Here is a 19,725-nt window from a genome sequence, read left to right on the forward strand (position 1 = left end):
ATCAAAACATTTTTCCAGTTGGCAGAAATATCTGATACATTTTATTTTAATTTGCTTCAATATTAATATGTAAACTTTGTGAAATATAATAGCTAGTATAGTTTAATGTCAAATATAGGTGTCAAGGACTTTTGATCTTGTACTAAATTAATTAGAAATCAGAGCCTTTAACATCACACCATGCCAACACTAGTGCTCATGAACTGTATTGTACATTTTACGGACATTTTATCAAATAATAATCATTTAAAATATATTAGGTTTTTTATTGGTCTATTCCACAGGTTTTCAAACTTGGTTCTCAGAACCCCACATAGTGCATGTTTTGCAGGTCTCCACGCAGAACCACAAGTAAATAATTAGCTCCACAAGTGGACTTTTTAAAATGTGTCAGTGAGTAATTAATACACATATGCACCTGCTGGGTTACCTGCAAATCATACACTGTGTGGGGTCCAGAGGACTGAGTTTGAGAACTTATGGTCTATTCCTTAATAAAGTTTGGAATTAGAACAACTGACACTGCACAATTAATAGTTTGTTGATTACCAGACATTATTTCTTACCTTTCATTACATCTCTACAGCTGTAAATCCAGATAGAAAGAATCTGCATGCACAAGTTGCCACTGAGAAACATTTATACAAGGTCACAAGCATGTACATAGAATGCAGGAAGACACTGTCTGAGATTATATGGTTTAAAAAGAAGTCCATTGTAAAACAGGATATATATGTAGGTGAGCTAAGCTGAGATTGAGAACTCAATTCTTAAACATAACATGCTTTGATTCTCTTCATCTTGAATGCATTTCGTTTTTAAACCAGCTTGAAAAGCAAATGGATTTTGAGTCCATCACCTTAACCACTCGGCCACAACTACCTTAATGTTGTTTCACTGACAAGCTGTGTGCAAAATCAATGTTTTCCTTTTTTGGTAGCTTTTACAGTAAGTAAAATTTTGGGAAATGTAAAAGCTACTTTAGTTTCATGGAAAATAAAGTTATCAAGGACAAATGAGCTTAGCTTTCTACATGCATAAAAAGCAGTACGTAGCTGGCAGGATTTGAACCTGCGCGGGGAAACCCCAATGGATTTCAAGTCCATCACCTTAACCACTCGGCCACAACTACCTGACCTCAATTGGATGGTGCTACTTGGAAATCCAAACATTTTTCCTGGTGGCAGAAATATCTGATACATTTTATTTTAATTTGCTTCAATATTAATATGTAAACTTTGTGAAATATAATAGCTAGTATAGTTTAATGTCAAATATAGGTGTCAAGGACTTTTGATCTTGTACTAAATTAATTAGAAATCAGAGCCTTTAACATCACACCATGCCAACACTAGTGCTCATGAACTGTATTGTACATTTTACGGACATTTTATCAAATAATAATCATTTAAAATATATTAGGTTTTTTATTGGTCTATTCCACAGGTTCTCAAACTTGGTTCTCAGAACCCCACACAGTGCATGTTTTGCAGGTCTCCTCGCAGAACCACAAGTAAATAATTAGCTCCACAAGTGGACTTTTTAAAATGTGTCAGTGAGTAATTAATACACATATGCACCTGCTGGGTTACCTGCAAATCATACACTGTGTGGGGTCCAGAGGACTGAGTTTGAGAACTTATGGTCTATTCCTTAATAAAGTTTGGAATTAGAACAACTGACACTGCACTATTAATAGTTTGTTGATTACCAGACATTATTTCTTACCTTTCATTACATCTCTACAGCTGTAAATCCAGATAGAAAGAATCTGCATGCACAAGTTGCCACTGAGAAACATTTATACAAGGTCACAAGCATGTACATAGAATGCAGGAAGACACTGTCTGAGATTATATGGTTTAAAAAGAAGTCCATTGTAAAACAGGATATATATGTAGGTGAGCTAAGCTGAGATTGAGAACTCAATTCTTAAACATCACATGCTTTGATTCTCTTCATCTTGAATGGATTTCGTTTTTAAACCAGCTTGAAAAGCAAATGGATTTTGAGTCCATCACCTTAACCACTCAGCCACAACTACCTTAATGTTGTTTCACTGACAAGCTGTGTGCAAAATCAATGTTTTCCTTTTTTGGTAGCTTTTACAGTAAGTTAAATTTTGGGAAATGTAAAAGCTACTTTAGTTTCATGGAAAATAAAGTTATCAAGGACAAATGAGCTTAGCTTTCTACATGCATAAAAAGCAGTACGTAGCTGGCAGGATTTGAACCTGCGCGGGGAAACCCCAATGGATTTCAAGTCCATCGCCTTAACCACTCGGCCACAACTACCTGACCTCAACTGGATGGTGCTACTTGGAAATCAAAACATTTTTCCAGTTGGCAGAAATATCTGATACATTTTATTTTAATTTGCTTCAATATTAATTTGTAAACTTTGTGAAATATAATAGCTAGTATAGTTTAATGTCAAATATAGGTGTCAAGGACTTTTGATCTTGTACTAAATTAATTAGAAATCAGAGCCTTTAACATCACACCATGCCAACACTAGTGCTCATGAACTGTATTGTACATTTTACGGACATTTTATCAAATAATAATCATTTAAAATATATTAGGTTTTTTATTGGTCTATTCCACAGGTTTTCAAACTTGGTTCTCAGAACCCCACACAGTGCATGTTTTGCAGGTCTCCTCGCAGAACCACAAGTAAATAATTAGCTCCACAAGTGGACTTTTTAAAATGTGTCAGTGAGTAATTAATACACATATGCACCTGCTGGGTTACCTGCAAATCATACACTGTGTGGGGTCCAGAGGACTGAGTTTGAGAACTTATGGTCTATTCCTTAATAAAGTTTGGAATTAGAACAACTGACACTGCACAATTAATAGTTTGTTGATTAACAGACATTATTTCTCACCTTTCATTACATCTCTACAGCTGTAAATCCAGATAGAAAGAATCTGCATGCACAAGTTGCCACTCAGAAACATTTATACAAGGTCACAAGCATGTACATAGAATGCAGGAAGACACTGTCTGAGATTATATGGTTTAAAAAGAAGTCCATTGTAAAACAGGATATATATGTAGGTGAGCTAAGCTGAGATTGAGAACTCAATTCTTAAACATAACATGCTTTGATTCTCTTCATCTTGAATGCATTTCGTTTTTAAACCAGCTTGAAAAGCAAATGGATTTTGAGTCCATCACCTTAACCACTCGGCCACAACTACCTTAATGTTGTTTCACTGACAAGCTGTGTGCAAAATCAATGTTTTCCTTTTTTGGTAGCTTTTACAGTAAGTTAAATTTTGGGAAATGTAAAAGCTACTTTAGTTTCATGGAAAATAAAGTTATCAAGGACAAATGAGCTTAGCTTTCTACATGCATAAAAAGCAGTATGTATCTGGCAGGATTTGAACCTGCGCGGGGAAACCCCAATGGATTTCAAGTCCATCGCCTTAACCACTAGGCCACAACTACCTGACCTAAATTGGATGGTGCTACTTGGAAATCAAAACATTTTTCCTGTTGGCAGAAATATCTGATACATTTTATTTTAATTTGCTTCAATATTAATATGTAAACTTTGTGAAATATAATAGCTAGTATAGTTTAATGTCAAATATAGGTGTCAAGGACTTTTGATCTTGTACTAAATTAATTAGAAATCAGAGCCTTTAACATCACACCATGCCAACACTAGTGCTCATGAACTGTATTGTACATTTTACGGACATTTTATCAAATAATAATCATTTAAAATATATTAGGTTTTTTATTGGTCTATTCCACAGGTTCTCAAACTTGGTTCTCAGAACCCCACACAGTGCATGTTTTGCAGGTCTCCTCGCAGAACCACAAGTAAATAATTAGCTCCACAAGTGGACTTTTTAAAATGTGTCAGTGAGTAATTAATACACATATGCACCTGCTGGGTTACCTGCAAATCATACACTGTGTGGGGTCCAGAGGACTGAGTTTGAGAACTTATGGTCTATTCCTTAATAAAGTTTGGAATTAGAACAACTGACACTGCACAATTAATAGTTTGTTGATTAACAGACATTATTTCTTACCTTTCATTACATCTCTACAGCTGTAAATCCAGATAGAAAGAATCTGCATGCACAAGTTGCCACTGAGAAACATTTATACAAGGTCACAAGCATGTACATAGAATGCAGGAAGACACTGTCTGAGATTATATGGTTTAAAAAGAAGTCCATTGTAAAACAGGATATATATGTAGGTGAGCTAAGCTGAGATTGAGAACTCAATTCTTAAACATAACATGCTTTGATTCTCTTCATCTTGAATGCATTTCGTTTTTAAACCAGCTTGAAAAGCAAATGGATTTTGAGTCCATCACCTTAACCACTCGGCCACAACTACCTTAATGTTGTTTCACTGACAAGCTGTGTGCAAAATCAATGTTTTCCTTTTTTGGTAGCTTTTACAGTAAGTTAAATTTTGGGAAATGTAAAAGCTACTTTAGTTTCATGGAAAATAAAGTTATCAAGGACAAATGAGCTTAGCTTTCTACATGCATAAAAAGCAGTACGTAGCTGGCAGGATTTGAACCTGCGCGGGGAAACCCCAATTGATTTCAAGTCCATCGCCTTAACCACTCGGCCACAACTACCTGACCTCAATTGGATGGTGCTACTTGGAAATCAAAATTTTTTTCCTGTTGGCAGAAATATCTGATACATTTTATTTTAATTGGCTTCAATATTAATATGTAAACTTTGTGAAATATAATAGCTAGTATAGTTTAATGTCAAATATAGGTGTCAAGGACTTTTGATCTTGTACTAAATTAATTAGAAATCAGAGCCTTTAACATCACACCATGCCAACACTAGTGCTCATGAACTGTATTTACATTTTACGGACATTTTATCAAATAATAATCATTTAAAATATATTAGGTTTTTTATTGGTCTATTCCACAGGTTTTCAAACTTGGTTCTCAGAACCCCACACAGTGCATGTTTTGCAGGTCTCCTCGCAGAACCACAAGTAAATAATTAGCTTCACAAGTGGACTTTTTAAAATGTGTCAGTGAATAATTAATACACATATGCACCTGCTGGGTTACCTGCAAATCATACACTGTGTGGGGTCCAGAGGACTGAGTTTGAGAACTTATGGTCTATTCCTTAATAAAGTTTGGAATTAGAACAACTGACACTGCACAATTAATAGTTTGTTGATTAACAGACATTATTTCTTACCTTTCATTACATCTCTACAGCTGTAAATCCAGATAGAAAAAATCTGCATGCACAAGTTGCCACTGAGAAACATTTATACAAGGTCACAAGCATGTACATAGAATGCAGGAAGACACTGTCTGAGATTATATGGTTTAAAAAGAAGTCCATTGTAAAACAGGATATATATGTAGGTGAGCTAAGCTGAGATTGAGAACTCAATTCTTAAACATAACATGCTTTGATTCTCTTCATCTTGAATGCATTTCGTTTTTAAACCAGCTTGAAAAGCAAATGGATTTTGAGTCCATCACCTTAACCACTCGGCCACAACTACCTTAATGTTGTTTCACTGACAAGCTGTGTGCAAAATCAATGTTTTCCTTTTTTGGTAGCTTTTACAGTAAGTTAAACTTTGGGAAATGTAAAAGCTACTTTAGTTTCATGGAAAATAAAGTTATCAAGGACAAATGAGCTTAGCTTTCTACATGCATAAAAAGCAGTACATAGCTGGCAGGATTTGAACCTGCGCGGGGAAACCCCAATCGGATTTCAAGTCCATCGCCATAACCACTCGGCCACAACTACCTGACCTCAATTGGATGGTGCTACTTGGAAATCAAAACATTTTTCCTGTTGGCAGAAATATCTGATACATTTTATTTTAATTTGCTACAATATTAATATGTAAACTTTGTGAAATATAATAGCTAGTATAGTTTAATGTCAAATATAGGTGTCAAGGACTTTTGATCTTGTACTAAATTAATTAGAAATCAGAGCCTTTAACATCACACCATGCCAACACTAGTGCTCATGAACTGTATTGTACATTTTACGGACATTTTATCAAATAATAATCATTTAAAATATATTAGGTTTTTTATTGGTCTATTCCACAGGTTCTCAAACTTGGTTCTCAGAACCCCACACAGTGCATGTTTTGCAGGTCTCCTCGCAGAACCACAAGTAAATAATTAGCTCCACAAGTGGACTTTTTAAAATGTGTCAGTGAGTAATTAATACACATATGCACCTGCTGGGTTACCTGCAAATCATACACTGTGTGGGGTCCAGAGGACTGAGTTTGAGAACTTATGGTCTATTCCTTAATAAAGTTTGGAATTAGAACAACTGACACTGCACAATTAATAGTTTGTTGATTAACAGACATTATTTCTTACCTTTCATTACATCTCTACAGCTGTAAATCCAGATAGAAAGAATCTGCATGCACAAGTTGCCACTGAGAAACATTTATACAAGGTCACAAGCATGTACATAGAATGCAGGAAGACACTGTCTGAGATTATATGGTTTAAAAAGAAGTCCATTGTAAAACAGGATATATATGTAGGTGAGCTAAGCTGAGATTGAGAACTCAATTCTTAAACATAACATGCTTTGATTCTCTTCATCTTGAATGCATTTCGTTTTTAAACCAGCTTGAAAAGCAAATGGATTTTGAGTCCATCACCTTAACCACTCGGCCACAACTACCTTAATGTTGTTTCACTGACAAGCTGTGTGCAAAATCAATGTTTTCCTTTTTTGGTAGCTTTTACAGTAAGTAAAATTTTGGGAAATGTAAAAGCTACTTTAGTTTCATGGAAAATAAAGTTATCAAGGACAAATGAGCTTAGCTTTCTACATGCATAAAAAGCAGTATGTATCTGGCAGGATTTGAACCTGCGCGGGGAAACCCCAATGGATTTCAAGTCCATCGCCTTAACCACTCGGCCACAACTACCTGACCTCAATTGGATGGTGCTACTTGGAAATCAAAACATTTTTCCTGTTGGCAGAAATATCTGATACATTTTATTTTAATTTGCTTCAATATTAATATGTAAACTTTGTGAAATATAATAGCTAGTATAGTTTAATGTCAAATATAGGTGTCAAGGACTTTTGATCTTGTACTAAATTAATTAGAAATCAGAGCCTTTAACATCACACCATGCCAACACTAGTGCTCATGAACTGTATTGTACATTTTACGGACATTTTATCAAATAATAATCATTTAAAATATATTAGGTTTTTTATTGGTCTATTCCACAGGTTCTCAAACTTGGTTCTCAGAACCCCACACAGTGCATGTTTTGCAGGTCTCCTCGCAGAACCACAAGTAAATAATTAGCTCCACAAGTGGACTTTTTAAAATGTGTCAGTGAGTAATTAATACACATATGCACCTGCTGGGTTACCTGCAAATCATACACTGTGTGGGGTCCAGAGGACTGAGTTTGAGAACTTATGGTCTATTCCTTAATAAAGTTTGGAATTAGAACAACTGACACTGCACAATTAATAGTTTGTTGATTAACAGACATTATTTCTTACCTTTCATTACATCTCTACAGCTGTAAATCCAGATAGAAAGAATCTGCATGCACAAGTTGCCACTGAGAAACATTTATACAAGGTCACAAGCATGTACATAGAATGCAGGAAGACACTGTCTGAGATTATATGGTTTAAAAAGAAGTCCATTGTAAAACAGGATATATATGTAGGTGAGCTAAGCTGAGATTGAGAACTCAATTCTTAAACATAACATGCTTTGATTCTCTTCATCTTGAATGCATTTCGTTTTTAAACCAGCTTGAAAAGCAAATGGATTTTGAGTCCATCACCTTAACCACTCGGCCACAACTACCTTAATGTTGTTTCACTGACAAGCTGTGTGCAAAATCAATGTTTTCCTTTTTTGGTAGCTTTTACAGTAAGTTAAATTTTGGGAAATGTAAAAGCTACTTTAGTTTCATGGAAAATAAAGTTATCAAGGACAAATGAGCTTAGCTTTCTACATGCATAAAAAGCAGTACGTAGCTGGCAGGATTTGAACCTGCGCGGGGAAACCCCAATTGATTTCAAGTCCATCGCCTTAACCACTCGGCCACAACTACCTGACCTCAATTGGATGGTGCTACTTGGAAATCAAAATTTTTTTCCTGTTGGCAGAAATATCTGATACATTTTATTTTAATTGGCTTCAATATTAATATGTAAACTTTGTGAAATATAATAGCTAGTATAGTTTAATGTCAAATATAGGTGTCAAGGACTTTTGATCTTGTACTAAATTAATTAGAAATCAGAGCCTTTAACATCACACCATGCCAACACTAGTGCTCATGAACTGTATTTACATTTTACGGACATTTTATCAAATAATAATCATTTAAAATATATTAGGTTTTTTATTGGTCTATTCCACAGGTTTTCAAACTTGGTTCTCAGAACCCCACACAGTGCATGTTTTGCAGGTCTCCTCGCAGAACCACAAGTAAATAATTAGCTTCACAAGTGGACTTTTTAAAATGTGTCAGTGAATAATTAATACACATATGCACCTGCTGGGTTACCTGCAAATCATACACTGTGTGGGGTCCAGAGGACTGAGTTTGAGAACTTATGGTCTATTCCTTAATAAAGTTTGGAATTAGAACAACTGACACTGCACAATTAATAGTTTGTTGATTAACAGACATTATTTCTTACCTTTCATTACATCTCTACAGCTGTAAATCCAGATAGAAAAAATCTGCATGCACAAGTTGCCACTGAGAAACATTTATACAAGGTCACAAGCATGTACATAGAATGCAGGAAGACACTGTCTGAGATTATATGGTTTAAAAAGAAGTCCATTGTAAAACAGGATATATATGTAGGTGAGCTAAGCTGAGATTGAGAACTCAATTCTTAAACATAACATGCTTTGATTCTCTTCATCTTGAATGCATTTCGTTTTTAAACCAGCTTGAAAAGCAAATGGATTTTGAGTCCATCACCTTAACCACTCGGCCACAACTACCTTAATGTTGTTTCACTGACAAGCTGTGTGCAAAATCAATGTTTTCCTTTTTTGGTAGCTTTTACAGTAAGTTAAACTTTGGGAAATGTAAAAGCTACTTTAGTTTCATGGAAAATAAAGTTATCAAGGACAAATGAGCTTAGCTTTCTACATGCATAAAAAGCAGTACATAGCTGGCAGGATTTGAACCTGCGCGGGGAAACCCCAATCGGATTTCAAGTCCATCGCCTTAACCACTCGGCCACAACTACCTGACCTCAATTGGATGGTGCTACTTGGAAATCAAAACATTTTTCCTGCTGGCAGAAATATCTGATACATTTTATTTTAATTTGCTTCAATATTAATATGTAAACTTTGTGAAATATAATAGCTAGTATAGTTTAATGTCAAATATAGGTGTCGAGGACTTTTGATCTTGTACTAAATTAATTAGAAATCAGAGCCTTTAACATCACACCATGCCAACACTAGTGCTCATGAACTGTATTGTACATTTTACGGACATTTTATCAAATAATAATCATTTAAAATATATTAGATTTTTTATTGGTCTATTCCACAGGTTTTCAAACTTGGTTCTCAGAACCCCACACAGTGCATGTTTTGCAGGTCTCCTCGCAGAACCACAAGTAAATAATTAGCTCCACAAGTGGACTTTTTAAAATGTGTCAGTGAGTAATTAATACACATATGCACCTGCTGGGTTACCTGCAAATCATACACTGTGTGGGGTCAAGAGGACTGAGTTTGAGAACTTATGGTCTATTCCTTAATAAAGTTTGGAATTAGAACAACTGACACTGCACAATTAATAGTTTGTTGATTAACAGACATTATTTCTTACCTTTCATTACATCTCTACAGCTGTAAATCCAGATAGAAAGAATCTGCATGCACAAGTTGCCACTGAGAAACATTTATACAAGGTCACAAGCATGTACATAGAATGCAGGAAGACACTGTCTGAGATTATATGGTTTAAAAAGAAGTCCATTGTAAAACAGGATATATATGTAGGTGAGCTAAGCTGAGATTGAGAACTAAATTCTTAAACATAACATGCTTTGATTCTCTTCATCTTGAATGCATTTCGTTTTTAAACCAGCTTTAAAAGCCAATGGATTTTGAGTCCATCACCTTAACCACTCGGCCACAACTACCTTAATGTTGTTTCACTGACAAGCTGTGTGCAAAATCAATGTTTTCCTTTTTTGGTAGCTTTTACAGTAAGTTAAATTTTGGGAAATGTAAAAGCTACTTTAGTTTCATGGAAAATAAAGTTATCAAGGACAAATGAGCTTAGCTTTCTACATGCATAAAAAGCAGTACATAGCTGGCAGGATTTGAACCTGCGCGGGGAAACACCAATGGATTTCAAGTCCATCGCCTTAACCACTCGGCCACAACTACCTGACCTCAACTGGATGGTGCTACTTGGAAATCAAAACATTTTTCCTGTTGGCAGAAATATCTGATACATTTTATTTTAATTTGCTACAATATTAATATGTAAACTTTGTGAAATATAATAGCTAGTATAGTTTAATGTCAAATATAGGTGTCAAGGACTTTTGATCTTGTACTAAATTAATTAGAAATCAGAGCCTTTAACATCACACCATGCCAACACTAGTGCTCATGAACTGTATTGTACATTTTACGGACATTTTATCAAATAATAATCATTTAAAATATATTAGGTTTTTGATTGGTCTATTCCACAGGTTCTCAAACTTGGTTCTCAGAACCCCACACAGTGCATGTTTTGCAGGTCTCCTCGCAGAACCACAAGTAAATAATTAGCTCCACAAGTGGACTTTTTAAAATGTGTCAGTGAGTAATTAATACACATATGCACCTGCTGGGTTACCTGCAAATCATACACTGTGTGGGGTCCAGAGGACTGAGTTTGAGAACTTATGGTCTATTCCTTAATAAAGTTTGGAATTAGAACAACTGACACTGCACAATTAATAGTTTGTTGATTAACAGACATTATTTCTTACCTTTCATTACATCTCTACAGCTGTAAATCCAGATAAAAAGAATCTGCATGCACAAGTTGCCACTGAGAAACATTTATACAAGGTCACAAACATGTACATAGAATGCAGGAAGACACTGTCTGAGATTATATGGTTTAAAAAGAAGTCCATTGTAAAACAGGATATATATGTAGGTGAGCTAAGCTGAGATTGAGAACTCAATTCTTAAACATAACATGCTTTGATTCTCTTCATCTTGAATGCATTTCGTTTTTAAACCAGCTTGAAAAGCAAATGGATTTTGAGTCCATCACCTTAACCACTCGGCCACAACTACCTTAATGTTGTTTCACTGGCAAGCTGTGTGCAAAATCAATGTTTTCCTTTTTTGGTAGCTTTTACAGTAAGTTAAATTTTGGGAAATGTAAAAGCTACTTTAGTTTCATGGAAAATAAAGTTATCAAGGACAAATGAGCTTAGCTTTCTACATGCATAAAAAGCAGTAAGTAGCTGGCATGATTTGAACCTGCGCGGGGAAACCCCAATGGATTTCAAGTCCATCGCCTTAACCACTCGGCCACAACTACCTGACCTCAATTGAATGGTGCTACTTGGAAATCCAAACATTTTTCCTGGTGGCAGAAATATCTGATAAATTTTATTTTAATTTGCTTCAATATTAATATGTAAACTTTGTGAAATATAATAGCTAGTATAGTTTAATGTCAAATATAGGTGTCAAGGACTTTTGATCTTGTACTAAATTAATTAGAAATCAGAGCCTTTAACATCACCCCATGCCAACACTAGTGCTCATGAACTGTATTGTACATTTTACGGACATTTTATCAAATAATAATCATTTAAAATATATTAGGTTTTTTATTGGTCTATTCCACAGGTTCTCAAACTTGGTTCTCAGAACCCCACACAGTGCATGTTTTGCAGGTCTCCTCGCAGAACCACAAGTAAATAATTAGCTCCACAAGTGGACTTTTTAAAATGTGTCAGTGAGTAATTAATACACATATGTACCTGCTGGGTTACCTGCAAATCATACACTGTGTGGGGTCCAGAGGACTGAGTTTGAGAACTTATGGTCTATTCCTTAATAAAGTTTGGAATTAGAACAACTGACACTGCACAATTAATAGTTTGTTGATTACCAGACATTATTTCTTACCTTTCATTACATCTCTACAGCTGTAAATCCAGATAGAAAGAATCTGCATGCACAAGTTGCCACTGAGAAACATTTATACAAGGTCACAAGCATGTACATAGAATGCAGGAAGACACTGTCTGAGATTATATGGTTTAAAAAGAAGTCCATTGTAAAACAGGATATATATGTAGGTGAGCTAAGCTGAGATTGAGAACTCAATTCTTAAACATAACATGCTTTGATTCTCTTCATCTTGAATGCATTTCGTTTTTAAACCAGCTTGAAAAGCAAATGGATTTTGAGTCCATCACCTTAACCACTCGGCCACAACTACCTTAATGTTGTTTCACTGACAAGCTGTGTGCAAAATCAATGTTTTCCTTTTTTGGTAGCTTTTATAGTAAGTTAAATTTTGGGAAATGTAAAAGCTACTTTAGTTTCATGGAAAATAAAGTTATCAAGGACAAATGAGCTTAGCTTTCTACATGCATAAAAAGCAGTACATAGCTGGCAGGATTTGAACCTGCGCAGGGAAATCCCAATGGATTTCACGTCCATCGCCTTAACCACTCAGCCACAACTACCTGACCTCAATTGGATGGTGCTACTTGGAAATCAAAACATTTTTCCTGTTGGCAGAAATATCTGATACAATTTATTTTAATTTGCTTCAATATTAATATGTAAACTTTGTGAAATATAATAGCTAGTATAGTTTAATGTCAAATATAGGTTTCAAGGACTTTTGATCTTGTACTAAATTAATTAGAAATCAGAGCCTTTAACATCACACCATGCCAACACTAGTGCTCATGAACTGTATTGTACATTTTACGGACATTTTATCAAATAATAATCATTTAAAATATATTAGGTTTTTTATTGGTCTATTCCACAGGTTTTCAAACTTGGTTCTCAGAACCCCACACAGTGCATGTTTTGCAGGTCTCCTCGCAGAACCACAAGTAAATAATTAGCTCCACAAGTGGACTTTTTAAAATGTGTCAGTGAGTAATTAATACACATATGCACCTGCTGGGTTACCTGCAAATCATACACTGTGTGGGGTCCAGAGGACTGAGTTTGAGAACTTATGGTCTATTCCTTAATAAAGTTTGGAATTAGAACAACTGACACTGCACAATTAATAGTTTGTTGATTAACAGACATTATTTCTTACCTTTCATTACATCTCTACAGCTGTAAATCCAGATAGAAAGAATCTGCATGCACAAGTTGCCACTGAGAAACATTTATACAAGGTCACAAGCATGTACATAGAATGCAGGAAGACACTGTCTGAGATTATATGGTTTAAAAAGAAGTCCATTGTAAAACAGGATATATATGTAGGTGAGCTAAGCTGAGATTGAGAACTCAATTCTTGAACATAACATGCTTTGATTCTCTTCATCTTGAATGCATTTCGTTTTTAAACCAGCTTGAAAAGCAAATGGATTTTGAGTCCATCACCTTAACCACTCGGCCACAACTACCTTAATGTTGTTTCACTGACAAGCTGTGTGCAAAATCAATGTTTTCCTTTTTTGGTAGCTTTTACAGTAAGTTAAATTTTGGGAAATGTAAAAGCTACTTTAGTTTCTTGGAAAATAAAGTTATCAAGGACAAATGAGCTTAGCTTTCTACATGCATAAAAAGCAGTATGTAGCTGGCAGGATTTAAACCTGCGCGGGGAAACCCCAATGGATTTCAAGTCCATCGCCTTAACCACTCGGCCACAACTACCTGACCTCAATTGGATGGTGCTACTTGGAAATCCAAACATTTTTCCTGGTGGCAGAAATATCTGATACATTTTATTTTAATTTGCTTCAATATTAATATGTAAACTTTGTGAAATATAATAGCTAGTATAGTTTAATGTCAAATATAGGTGTCAAGGACTTTTGATCTTGTACTAAATTAATTAGAAATCAGAGCCTTTAACATCACACCATGCCAACACTAGTGCTCATGAACTGTATTGTACATTTTACGGACATTTTATCAAATAATAATCATTTAAAATATATTAGGTTTTTTATTGGTCTATTCCACAGGTTTTCAAACTTGGTTCTCAGAACCCCACACAGTGCATGTTTTGCAGGTCTCCTCGCAGAACCACAAGTAAATAATTAGCTCCACAAGTGGACTTTTTAAAATGTGTCAGTGAGTAATTAATACACATATGCACCTGCTGGGTTACCTGCAAATCATACACTGTGTGGGGTCCAGAGGACTGAGTTTGAGAACTTATGGTCTATTCCTTAATAAAGTATGGAATTAGAACAACTGACACTGCACAATTAATAGTTTGTTGATTAACAGACATTATTTCTTACCTTTCATTACATCTCTACAGCTGTAAATCCAGATAGAAAGAATCTGCATGCACAAGTTGCCACTGAGAAACATTTATACAAGGTCACAAGCATGTACATAGAATGCAGGAAGACACTGTCTGAGATTATATGGTTTAAAAAGAAGTCCATTGTAAAACAGGATATATATGTAGGTGAGCTAAGCTGAGATTGAGAACTCAATTCTTAAACATAACATGCTTTGATTCTCTTCATCTTGAATGCATTTCGTTTTTAAACCAGCTTGAAAAGCAAATGGATTTTGAGTCCATCACCTTAACCACTCGGCCACAACTACCTTAATGTTGTTTCACTGACAAGCTGTGTGCAAAATCAATGTTTTCCTTTTTTGGTAGCTTTTACAGTAAGTAAAATTTTGGGAAATGTAAAAGCTACTTTAGTTTCATGGAAAATAAAGTTATCAAGGACAAATGAGCTTAGCTTTCTACATGCATAAAAAGCAGTACGTAGCTGGCAGGATTTGAACCTGCACGGGGAAACCCCAATGGATTTCAAGTCCATCGCCTTAACCACTCGGCCACAACTACCTGACCTTAATTGGATGGTGCTACTTGGAAATCAAAACATTTTTCCTGTTGGCAGAAATATCTGATACATTTTATTTTAATTTGCTTCAATATTAATATGTAAACTTTGTGAAATATAATAGCTAGTATAGTTTAATGTCAAATATAGGTGTCAAGGACTTTTGATCTTGTACTAAATTAATTAGAAATCAGAGCCTTTAACATCACACCATGCCAACACTAGTGCTCATGAACTGTATTGTACATTTTACGGACATTTTATCAAATAATAATCATTTAAAATATATTAGGTTTTTTATTGGTCTATTCCACAGGTTCTCAAACTTGGTTCTCAGAACCCCACACAGTGCATGTTTTGCAGGTCTCCTCGCAGAACCACAAGTAAATAATTAGCTCCACAAGTGGACTTTTTAAAATGTGTCAGTGAGTAATTAATACACATATGCACCTGCTGGGTTACCTGCAAATCATACACTGTGTGGGTTCCAGAGGACTGAGTTTGAGAACTTATGGTCTATTCCTTAATAAAGTTTGGAATTAGAACAACTGACACTGCACAATTAATAGTTTGTTGATTAACAGACATTATTTCTTACCTTTCATTACATCTCTACAGCTGTAAATCCAGATAGAAAGAATCTGCATGCACAAGTTGCCACTGAGAAACATTTATACAAGGTCACAAGCATGTACATAGAATGCAGGAAGACACTGTCTGAGATTATATGGTTTAAAAAGAAGTCCATTGTAAAACAGGATATATATGTAGGTGAGCTAAGCTGAGATTGAGAACTCAATTCTTAAACATAACATGCTTTGATTCTCTTCATCTTGAATGCATTTCGTTTTTAAACCAGCTTGAAAAGCAAATGGATTTTGAGTCCATCACCTTAACCACTCGGCCACAACTACCTTAATGTTGTTTCACTGACAAGCTGTGTGCAAAATCAATGTTTTCCTTTTTTGGTAGCTTTTACAGTAAGTTAAATTTTGGGAAATGTAAAAGCTACTTTAGTTTCATGGAAAATAAAGTTATCAAGGACAAATGAGCTTAGCTTTCTACATGCATAAAAAGCAGTACGTAGCTGGCAGGATTTGAACCTGCACGGGGAAACCCCAATGGATTTCAAGTCCATCGCCTTAACCACTCGGCCACAACTACCTGACCTTAATTGGATGGTGCTACTTGGAAATCAAAACATTTTTCCTGTTGGCAGAAATATCTGATACATTTTATTTTAATTTGCTTCAATATTAATATGTAAACTTTGTGAAATATAATAGCTAGTATAGTTTAATGTCAAATATAGGTGTCAAGGACTTTTGATCTTGTACTAAATTAATTAGAAATCAGAGCCTTTAACATCACACCATGCCAACACTAGTGCTCATGAACTGTATTGTACATTTTACGGACATTTTATCAAATAATAATCATTTAAAATATATTAGGTTTTTTATTGGTCTATTCCACAGGTTCTCAAACTTGGTTCTCAGAACCCCACACAGTGCATGTTTTGCAGGTCTCCTCGCAGAACCACAAGTAAATAATTAGCTCCACAAGTGGACTTTTTAAAATGTGTCAGTGAGTAATTAATACACATATGCACCTGCTGGGTTACCTGCAAATCATACACTGTGTGGGGTCCAGAGGACTGAGTTTGAGAACTTATGGTCTATTCCTTAATAAAGTTTGGAATTAGAACAACTGACACTGCACAATTAATAGTTTGTTGATTAACAGACATTATTTCTTACCTTTCATTACATCTCTACAGCTGTAAATCCAGATAAAAAGATTCTGCATGCACAAGTTGCCACTGAGAAACATTTATACAAGGTCACAAACATGTACATAGAATGCAGGAAGACACTGTCTGAGATTATATGGTTTAAAAAGAAGTCCATTGTAAAACAGGATATATATGTAGGTGAGCTAAGCTGAGATTGAGAACTCAATTCTTGAACATAACATGCTTTGATTCTCTTCATCTTGAATGCATTTCGTTTTTAAACCAGCTTGAAAAGCAAATGGATTTTGAGTCCATCACCTTAACCACTCGGCCACAACTACCTTAATGTTGTTTCACTGACAAGCTGTGTGCAAAATCAATGTTTTCCTTTTTTGGTAGCTTTTACAGTAAGTTAAATTTTGGGAAATGTAAAAGCTACTTTAGTTTCATGGAAAATAAAGTTATCAAGGACAAATGAGCTTAGCTTTCTACATGCATAAAAAGCAGTACGTAGCTGGCAGGATTTGAACCTGCGCGGGGAAACCCCAATGGATTTCAAGTCCATCCCCTTAACCACTCGGCCACAACTACCTGACCTCAATTGGATGGTGCTACTTGGAAATCCAAACATTTTTCCTGGTGGCAGAAATATCTGATACATTTTATTTTAATTTGCTTCAATATTAATATGTAAACTTTGTGAAATATAATAGCTAGTATAGTTTAATGTCAAATATAGGTGTCAAGGACTTTTGATCTTGTACTAAATTAATTAGAAATCAGAGCCTTTAACATCACACCATGCCAACACTAGTGCTCATGAACTGTATTGTACATTTTACGGACATTTTATCAAATAATAATCATTTAAAATATATTAGGTTTTTTATTGGTCTATTCCACAGGTTTTCAAACTTGGTTCTCAGAACCCCACACAGTGCATGTTTTGCAGGTCTCCTCGCAGAACCACAAGTAAATAATTAGCTCCACAAGTGGACTTTTTAAAATGTGTCAGTGAGTAATTAATACACATATGCACCTGCTGGGTTACCTGCAAATCATACACTGTGTGGGGTCCAGAGGACTGAGTTTGAGAACTTATGGTCTATTCCTTAATAAAGTTTGGAATTAGAACAACTGACACTGCACAATTAATAGTTTGTTGATTAACAGACATTATTTCTTACCTTTCATTACATCTCTACAGCTGTAAATCCAGATAGAAAGAATCTGCATGCACAAGTTGCCACTGAGAAACATTTATACAAGGTCACAAGCATGTACATAGAATGCAGGAAGACACTGTCTGAGATTATATGGTTTAAAAAGAAGTCCATTGTAAAACAGGATATATATGTAGGTGAGCTAAGCTGAGATTGAGAACTCAATTCTTAAACATAACATGCTTTGATTCTCTTCATCTTGAATGCATTTCGTTTTTAAACCAGCTTGAAAAGCAAATGGATTTTGAGTCCATCACCTTAACCACTTGGCCACAACTACCTTAATGTTGTTTCACTGACAAGCTGTGTGCAAAATCAATGTTTTCCTTTTTTGGTAGCTTTTACAGTAAGTAAAATTTTGGGAAATGTAAAAGCTACTTTAGTTTCATGGAAAATAAAGTTATCAAGGACAAATGAGCTTAGCTTTCTACATGCATAAAAAGCAGTACGTAGCTGGCAGGATTTGAACCTGCACGGGGAAACCCCAATGGATTTCAAGTCCATCGCCTTAACCACTCGGCCACAACTACCTGACCTTAATTGGATGGTGCTACTTGGAAATCAAAACATTTTTCCTGTTGGCAGAAATATCTGATACATTTTATTTTAATTTGCTTCAATATTAATATGTAAACTTTGTGAAATATAATAGCTAGTATAGTTTAATGTCAAATATAGGTGTCAAGGACTTTTGATCTTGTACTAAATTAATTAGAAATCAGAGCCTTTAACATCACACCATGCCAACACTAGTGCTCATGAACTGTATTGTACATTTTACGGACATTTTATCAAATAATAATCATTTAAAATATATTAGGTTTTTCATTGGTCTATTCCACAGGTTCTCAAACTTGGTTCTCAGAACCCCACACAGTGCATGTTTTGCAGGTCTCCTCGCAGAACCACAAGTAAATAATTAGCTCCACAAGTGGATTTTTTAAAATGTGTCAGTGAGTAATTAATACACATATGCACCTGCTGGGTTACCTGCAAATCATACACTGTGTGGGGTCCAGAGGACTGAGTTTGAGAACTTATGGTCTATTCCTTAATAAAGTTTGGAATTAGAACAACTGACACTGCACAATTAATAGTTTGTTGATTAACAGACATTATTTCTTACCTTTCATTACATCTCTACAGCTGTAATTCCAGATAAAAAGAATCTGCATGCACAAGTTGCCACTGAGAAACATTTATACAAGGTCACAAACATGTACATAGAATGCAGGAAGACACTGTCTGAGATTATATGGTTTAAAAAGAAGTCCATTGTAAAACAGGATATATATGTAGGTGAGCTAAGCTGAGATTGAGAACTCAATTCTTAAACATAACATGCTTTGATTCTCTTCATCTTGAATGCATTTCGTTTTTAAACCAGCTTGAAAAGCAAATGGATTTTGAGTCCATCACCTTAACCACTCGGCCACAACTACCTTAATGTTGTTTCACTGACAAGCTGTGTGCAAAATCAATGTTTTCCTTTTTTGGTAGCTTTTACAGTAAGTTAAATTTTGGGAAATGTAAAAGCTACTTTAGTTTCATGGAAAATAAAGTTATCAAGGACAAATGAGCTTAGCTTTCTACATGCATAAAAAGCAGTAAGTAGCTGGCATGATTTGAACCTGCGCGGGGAAACCCCAATGGATTTCAAGTCCATCGCCTTAACCACTCGGCCACAACTACC

The 19,725-nt window shown here is 35.2% G+C and overlaps 17 non-coding genes across 17 annotated transcripts; all 17 read right to left on the bottom strand.

Moving 5' to 3' along the window:
* Positions 1-1,050: 1,050 nt before the first annotated feature.
* Positions 1,051-1,132, bottom strand: TRNAS-UGA (transfer RNA serine (anticodon UGA)). Its single transcript has one exon. It is a non-coding gene; the product is annotated as a tRNA-Ser (tRNA).
* Positions 1,133-2,212: 1,080 nt separating this feature from the next.
* Positions 2,213-2,294, bottom strand: TRNAS-UGA (transfer RNA serine (anticodon UGA)). Its single transcript has one exon. It is a non-coding gene; the product is annotated as a tRNA-Ser (tRNA).
* A 1,080-nt stretch (positions 2,295-3,374) lies between these two features.
* TRNAS-UGA (transfer RNA serine (anticodon UGA)) lies at positions 3,375-3,456 on the bottom strand. Its single transcript has one exon. It is a non-coding gene; the product is annotated as a tRNA-Ser (tRNA).
* A 1,080-nt stretch (positions 3,457-4,536) lies between these two features.
* On the bottom strand, positions 4,537-4,618 carry TRNAS-UGA (transfer RNA serine (anticodon UGA)). The gene has a single exon. It is a non-coding gene; the product is annotated as a tRNA-Ser (tRNA).
* A 1,079-nt stretch (positions 4,619-5,697) lies between these two features.
* Positions 5,698-5,780, bottom strand: TRNAS-UGA (transfer RNA serine (anticodon UGA)). Its single transcript has one exon. It is a non-coding gene; the product is annotated as a tRNA-Ser (tRNA).
* A 1,080-nt stretch (positions 5,781-6,860) lies between these two features.
* On the bottom strand, positions 6,861-6,942 carry TRNAS-UGA (transfer RNA serine (anticodon UGA)). Its single transcript has one exon. It is a non-coding gene; the product is annotated as a tRNA-Ser (tRNA).
* A 1,080-nt stretch (positions 6,943-8,022) lies between these two features.
* Positions 8,023-8,104, bottom strand: TRNAS-UGA (transfer RNA serine (anticodon UGA)). Its single transcript has one exon. It is a non-coding gene; the product is annotated as a tRNA-Ser (tRNA).
* A 1,079-nt stretch (positions 8,105-9,183) lies between these two features.
* Positions 9,184-9,266, bottom strand: TRNAS-UGA (transfer RNA serine (anticodon UGA)). The gene has a single exon. It is a non-coding gene; the product is annotated as a tRNA-Ser (tRNA).
* Positions 9,267-10,346: 1,080 nt separating this feature from the next.
* TRNAS-UGA (transfer RNA serine (anticodon UGA)) lies at positions 10,347-10,428 on the bottom strand. Its single transcript has one exon. It is a non-coding gene; the product is annotated as a tRNA-Ser (tRNA).
* Positions 10,429-11,508: 1,080 nt separating this feature from the next.
* On the bottom strand, positions 11,509-11,590 carry TRNAS-UGA (transfer RNA serine (anticodon UGA)). Its single transcript has one exon. It is a non-coding gene; the product is annotated as a tRNA-Ser (tRNA).
* Positions 11,591-12,670: 1,080 nt separating this feature from the next.
* On the bottom strand, positions 12,671-12,752 carry TRNAS-UGA (transfer RNA serine (anticodon UGA)). Its single transcript has one exon. It is a non-coding gene; the product is annotated as a tRNA-Ser (tRNA).
* Positions 12,753-13,832: 1,080 nt separating this feature from the next.
* On the bottom strand, positions 13,833-13,914 carry TRNAS-UGA (transfer RNA serine (anticodon UGA)). Its single transcript has one exon. It is a non-coding gene; the product is annotated as a tRNA-Ser (tRNA).
* Positions 13,915-14,994: 1,080 nt separating this feature from the next.
* Positions 14,995-15,076, bottom strand: TRNAS-UGA (transfer RNA serine (anticodon UGA)). The gene has a single exon. It is a non-coding gene; the product is annotated as a tRNA-Ser (tRNA).
* Positions 15,077-16,156: 1,080 nt separating this feature from the next.
* TRNAS-UGA (transfer RNA serine (anticodon UGA)) lies at positions 16,157-16,238 on the bottom strand. The gene has a single exon. It is a non-coding gene; the product is annotated as a tRNA-Ser (tRNA).
* A 1,080-nt stretch (positions 16,239-17,318) lies between these two features.
* Positions 17,319-17,400, bottom strand: TRNAS-UGA (transfer RNA serine (anticodon UGA)). Its single transcript has one exon. It is a non-coding gene; the product is annotated as a tRNA-Ser (tRNA).
* Positions 17,401-18,480: 1,080 nt separating this feature from the next.
* Positions 18,481-18,562, bottom strand: TRNAS-UGA (transfer RNA serine (anticodon UGA)). The gene has a single exon. It is a non-coding gene; the product is annotated as a tRNA-Ser (tRNA).
* Positions 18,563-19,642: 1,080 nt separating this feature from the next.
* On the bottom strand, positions 19,643-19,724 carry TRNAS-UGA (transfer RNA serine (anticodon UGA)). The gene has a single exon. It is a non-coding gene; the product is annotated as a tRNA-Ser (tRNA).
* Position 19,725: the final 1 nt, after the last annotated feature.

Source organism: Pseudophryne corroboree, unplaced genomic scaffold (genome assembly GCF_028390025.1).
Source record: "Pseudophryne corroboree isolate aPseCor3 unplaced genomic scaffold, aPseCor3.hap2 scaffold_2170, whole genome shotgun sequence".
NCBI classification, from domain to species: domain Eukaryota; kingdom Metazoa; phylum Chordata; class Amphibia; order Anura; family Myobatrachidae; genus Pseudophryne; species Pseudophryne corroboree.